The sequence below is a fragment of the Aquarana catesbeiana genome, linkage group LG07 (genome assembly GCF_042186555.1).
Source record: "Aquarana catesbeiana isolate 2022-GZ linkage group LG07, ASM4218655v1, whole genome shotgun sequence".
NCBI classification, from domain to species: Eukaryota; Metazoa; Chordata; class Amphibia; order Anura; family Ranidae; genus Aquarana; species Aquarana catesbeiana.
This window is the reverse complement of record NC_133330.1, coordinates 238,945,259-238,951,258: the sequence shown is the minus strand read 5'-3', so window position 1 is coordinate 238,951,258 and position 6,000 is coordinate 238,945,259. Positions and strand designations below refer to the sequence as shown.

General features: G+C 41.8%; 1 protein-coding gene and 1 pseudogene across 5 annotated transcripts in view; both read right to left on the bottom strand.

Moving 5' to 3' along the window:
• EVI5 (ecotropic viral integration site 5) overlaps nt 1–6,000 on the bottom strand; it is a 352,231-nt gene that overhangs the window by 180,795 nt on the left and 165,436 nt on the right. The gene's annotated exons all lie outside the window — the stretch shown is intronic.
• LOC141103993 (5S ribosomal RNA) lies at nt 3,538–3,656 on the bottom strand (annotated as a pseudogene).

Genomic DNA, 6,000 nt, shown 5'->3' with positions numbered 1-6,000 from the left:
TACAGAAGCTTTTTAAGAACTTCTACAACATTTCAGAAACTGAGAAGATATACGGTAAATTATGCTTTAAAATGATCTAAAAAACAAATGAGACTTTTTACAAGATATCCATATACAAAAAAAGACCACCTCCAAATCGGCATAGCATTTCACAGCAAAAACTAAAATGATATCAAGTTAAATACTTGCTTTCTTATAAAGGGGATTAAAGGGAACCTGTGAGGTCAGAAATGTGTACAAAGTCACAGCATAATTTTTGTTCATCTTTAAAGGCATAGGCACCAGGGCTGTTATTAATCATGCCTGCTTTACGTTTTTAGTGAACAATTTACAAAGAAAAGTACGAAGGTTGGGAATTTGGACTTTGCTAACAATCACCTAGAGAGGCAAAAATGAGGGCAGTTCCAGAGCTCGACTTATCTGCAGAGGCTGCCAAGGAACCACAGCAGACCAAAGATCACTCCTGCAGAAACTTTGGCTAGTGCAATACAACAATTCTCAGTAGTACACTAGCACACGTTAGGATGCACTGTAATGTAAGTGTTGGGAAAGTGTATTTAGGTGTTATTTATAACTCACAAAACATTTGTTAGCATAGAACACTGGCATTAGCAAGCCTTAAAAGAAATGCACTCCCAGTGTGACTGATATCTTATCTCAACAGCTGTTAAAGTGTATCTATGCTCAAAATATAAAATGCTATATTATTTGCATGTTGACTTTCAATTATTTCTAGCCTATTCCTATTACTCCAAATGATCTTGAAGTTTGTAAAATTACTTTGTAAAAAAAAATCCATACATTTGCTGGAAATCCCATGATACATTCCATTGGCATTGTGAATATGAACTTGTGTCACACAGAGCCTACCTTCTGAACTACATAGGTGCTGAGAGGAGGAGGAGTTTCAGGCAGTGGAGTCAATACAGGAATCACTGCTTGTAGGCAGCAAGGTACCATAAGCAATCATCCTCTTGACAAAGTTGTGTGACAAAACGAATTAGCCCAGGTTCACACCAGTGCGATCACAGACATCGCATGTGATTCGCACCTGCTGTGTGGATCACATGCGATGTCTGTGAGATGCGAGTTCAGCCATACAGTTGTATGGCTGTACTCACATTTGATTCCCACAGAAAAAAAGTGGAGGGACTAGTTTTTTTCCTCACACTAGAATCAGATTGCATGGGTGTTCTCACCTATGCGATCCAATTCCTGTGTGAGGTCCCCGTTCGCACTGCAATCTGTGAACCAATCTGGCGGTGTCAAACAGGGTAATGACACCCGTAGCAGTTCGCAGAGGGCAGCGTGAACTACCTGCGGGAGAGATGTGATGCGGGCACCAGTGCTGTAATCACGCTGGTTCCTGCATCGCATCAGTGTGAACATAGGCTTAAGGTGGAACCAGACAGTGCAGGCAGATCTGTGCAGTGTGTGAGTCCAGGAGCGCCCTTACATGGAGCAGTCTGTTCTATATTCTGTTGTGAGAAAGCACTCATTCAGCTGTGGAACTTTGTTGGACTGACAGTTTTTTTTCTGGCAGTTTACTACTGTTTTTTTTTTTTTTTTTTTAAATCAAATTTCTTCAAAATTTTTGGCCAAAATGTAATCTGCCACATCTGATGAAAAAAAAAATCCTAATAAGTGCATATTGATGGGTTTGTGTGAACGTTATAGCACCTTCAATCTATGATAGAGATGGATTTGAGAAATATATATATATACACACACACACACACACACACACACACACACATCACTATTGGTGATGCACTGCCCACAAAGCACTAACAGCCCTAGAGGAGTGGGCTTTGATTTGAGAGGGTAGAAACTACCGCTTTAAACCATAAGCTTGAACGATTACTTGACTAATCCATTTAGTCATAGTGGATTTCGATGCTGCCTGTCCTCTTTTAGAACCTTCAGGCGACACGAACAAAACCATAGTTTTCTGAATCTTAGCAGTCGCCTTTAAGTAGACTTTGACTGCTCTCACCACATCAAGAGAATGTAGTGATTTTTCTTCCATAGAACAGGGTTCTGGAAAAAAATTAAGGTAGAACAATATGCTGGTTTAGATAAAAACCTGATACTACCTTCGGTAAAAAAATTAGGATGAGGACGTAATACTACCTTATCCTTGAAAACAATAATAATAATATGGCTCTTTACAACAGAGAGCAGCCAATTCTGATACCCTTCTTGCAGCAGATATGGTTACCAGAAAAAATTGTTTCCTTGTCAAAAAGGACCAAGGGAATATGTCTTATCAGCCCCCAAAAAGGCTGTTTTGTAATGCCGACAAAACTAAATTCAAGTCCCAAGGGTTCAGGGGTGACCTAAGTGGAGATTAAGCTGTGTTACCCCCTAAATAAAGTTACGAACCAAAGAACGTGAAGCAAGTGGTCGTTGAAATAATACCGATAAGGCCGAGACCTGTCCTTAGAAAGCACTCAAGGCCAGCTTTATTTCTCACCCCATCTGCAGAAAGTCAAGAACTCTACCTTTTAGCCATTTCCTGTGGTGCAACCCCTGTTTTCACAACAGGAGACATATGCTTCCCAGACTCCATAATATATAATTATGGAGGCCGGTTCCCTTGCATTAACCAAGGTAGAAACCACTGAACCTGACAGCCCATGCTTCTTCAGTGTGGGTCTCAATAGCCAAACCGTTACATTTAGCATTTGTAAAGTAGGATGGAATACCAGACCCTGCAAGAGAAGGTCTGGCCATGGCGGTAGGGTCCATGGGTCCCCTACTGCCACTCTTTACGATCTCTGCATACCAAGATTTCCTGGGCCCCGCTGGGGGCCACAAGAATCAACAAATTCCTTTCCTGCTTGATCCTGCGAAGAAGTCATGGACGCAGGCAGAATAGGAGGGAATGCATAAATCAGTGAGAACCGATTCCACGGGAATAGCAAGGCATCTGTTCCACATGCTAGCGATCCTTTGTTCTTGACACAAAGTTGACGATTTCTTTGTTGAATCTGGACGCAATCAGATCTTCGTCTGGGATCCCCCATCTTTTATGACGTATTGACAGGAAGATATCGGGTGAAGGAACCATTCTCCCGGGAACAACTGCTGGCGACTCAAGTAGTCCGCCTGCCAATTTTTTATTCCTAGAATGAAGACTGCCAATAGGCAAAGAACATTATTTTCTGCCCAAGATAGGATATGATACACCTTTCTCTGGGCCGCACAACTTCTTGTGCCCCCTTGGTGATTAATATAGGCCATTGCTGTGGCATTGTTGGATTGAATCCTGGCAGGACAATTCCGTAAACTGAATGTTCAGGCCCTCAGGACCAAGTGCTCTGCCTGAATTTCTAGAATGTTAACGGGCAAGGCCCTTTCTGATCTGGTCCACTTCTCGTGGACAGTTCTCTCTTCCAGGACTGCTCCCCAACCCAAAAAAAAAAAAAAGAAGGGTTGGCATATGTTGTTACCATTTCCCAGGTAACTGAAGGAAGGATTTTACCCTTTGCAGATTTTTGGTTATCAACCATAAACTGAGGCTCCAGCGCACCCAGCCTACAGCACCTGGTACTTCCAGGTGGTCTCCCATCCAGGCACTAACCAGGCTTGACCCTGCTTAGCCTCCAAGATCCGACGAGATCAGGCGCTTTCAGGGTGATGTGGCCGTAAGCTTTGGAATCAGAAACACTGGGAATCTAGAGCTTTGTTCCAAGCCGATAGAATACTGTTTTGCAGCAGTCTTGATTGAAACCGAGCATAAGGAGCGGCCTCAAATTAAGCCACCATCTTTCCCAACAACCTCATGCAAAGCTGAATAGAAGAATTCATCTTGCTTTGACCACCTGAATCAGTTCCTTTATGGCACTGATCTTTGCCTGGGGCAAGAATACCCTTTTCTGGGTGTATCTATAATCAGACCCAAGTATTTTAGCCTTCTTCATGGTTTTAAAGAAGATTTCTTCTAGGTTGAGAATCCGACCTAGATATTCCAGGTAGCTGAATGTGGTGACCATACTTTGGTCTAAGCGGGCTACCGACTGGTCTATGAAGAACAGATCGTCTAGGTAAATCATAATCGTTATACCTTTGGCCCTTAATCTGGCTAGAAGAGGGGCCAGAACCTTTTTAAACACAAGGTGCAGTAGCTAGACCAAAAAGCAGAGCTGCACACTGAAAATGAAGATTTTCCAACTTGAAAAGTAGATCTTACTAGTGAGCGAGGAAAATAGGCACATGGAGGTATGCATCTTTGATGTCGATTGACGCCAGAAGTTCTCCTTGTAGGATGGAGATAACTGATTGGACTGACTCCATGCGAAAAAAAGAGCGGTTATATTCAGGAATTGAATTTAGACTTTTGAGATCTAGAATGTCCATTCGGATTTGGCACCGTGAAAAAGAGGTTTTAAACAAACCCCCACCTCTGCTCTTACATGGGACCACCATGATCACTTTTGCCAAAAGATGGTCCAATTCTTGAGAGAAAGACGTATTTTTCTCTGGATCCTTAGGAATGTTTGATCTGAGAAAACGACGAGACGGGAACTCTTAGAACTCCAGTTTGTACCTTGGAGCTATTGATGAGGTCCCCCATTCGTCTAGACACTCTTCCTGCCAGATCCTTGAGAACTGCAGAAGAACTCCCCCTATTCGAGTGAGCGGGGGCGCCTCATCATAAGGAGGCTTCAGTATCTTGTAGGTTTCCTCCCCCAAGACCTCTTTTGTCCTGGGGTTTAACTCTGAGGATTACCTTTTGAACCTGATGGCGGAAGTCGTCGTGACTGCCTGGAAGCTGATGCCCCTGGCACAGGAGAAGGAGCTTTAAAACGAAAATACATTTACTCCTTTTCTTAAATGGCAAAAGGGGTACTTTTTCCACTAGAATTTCTTTGGATGCATTATCCAAAACATACCCAAATAGCTGTTTCACCGCAAAAAAGGAAGACTAGCCAGAAGCTTCTTGCATAGCGCTTAGCGAAGGGCGCAAGGCTTGAAGGTTAAGAATCTCTCATAGCAACTATTGCAAACATAAAGCTGCCAGATCCTGGGCCTGAGCAGGATAACCATAAACACCTGTTTAAACTGGTCTCTCAACGATTAACCAATTACTGTCAGCACAGGCTGAGACATTCAATCTGCCAAAAAAGTGTTTTTTTTTTGTTTTTGTTTTTAAATAGGAATTCCAACTTTTTATCCGGTGGATCCCTGAGCATTGTCTGCCGGATAAGTCAGACTCTTCTTCACAGAGTATATAGCAGTGTTATTTGTGGGTATACCCTACTTAGTGAATTTTTTCCACATAGGATAAAGTGTGAAAACTTTTTAGGAGGGAATAAAATGCTTATCTGGGTGATCCACTCAGACACAAAAAAAAAAAAATTTCATTTTCCAGCAATGAATGGACAGGAAAAGGCATGCACAGCTTGAGGAGGCTTTAGCAAACCCAAACACTCAGTTAAGAGTATGTATGTGATGGAAAAATCTGGACAGCCGCACTCCGGATTGGAAAAGTGAAAAATAAAATCCTCTTTATTGAAAAAGTAATAACATGATTAAAATCCGTACATGGCTTTGTTGGGATAATGCAGCTTAACCGCTAACGCGTTTCACGCTCCCATAGAGCGCTTACTCATAGCTGGTTTGTACGAAAGTGATCACCACTTATATACACATAATTTATCCACCACATGACTACATATTGATTATCTGATTTGAAACAGCTGATCGTTAGTCTGTGTGGGATCTTTTTGGCATAGATGTGATTGGATGTGCGTCCTATAGTGGAATCACTAATGAAGACATGAATATATAAATGAAATGTATTCATGTTGGCAAATGTCAACATATATAAATAATAAAAAATTCTATTCAAGGTTTTTGAAAAACATGTTTGTTATTTTTCAAAACCACAATAATGAGATGGGTGCTGGAATTTGACGTTCAAATGTATAAATTATCATACGGATAGGTGCAAGTATGGGCAAACTATGTGAGCTGGTGGCTGCGGTATAATGT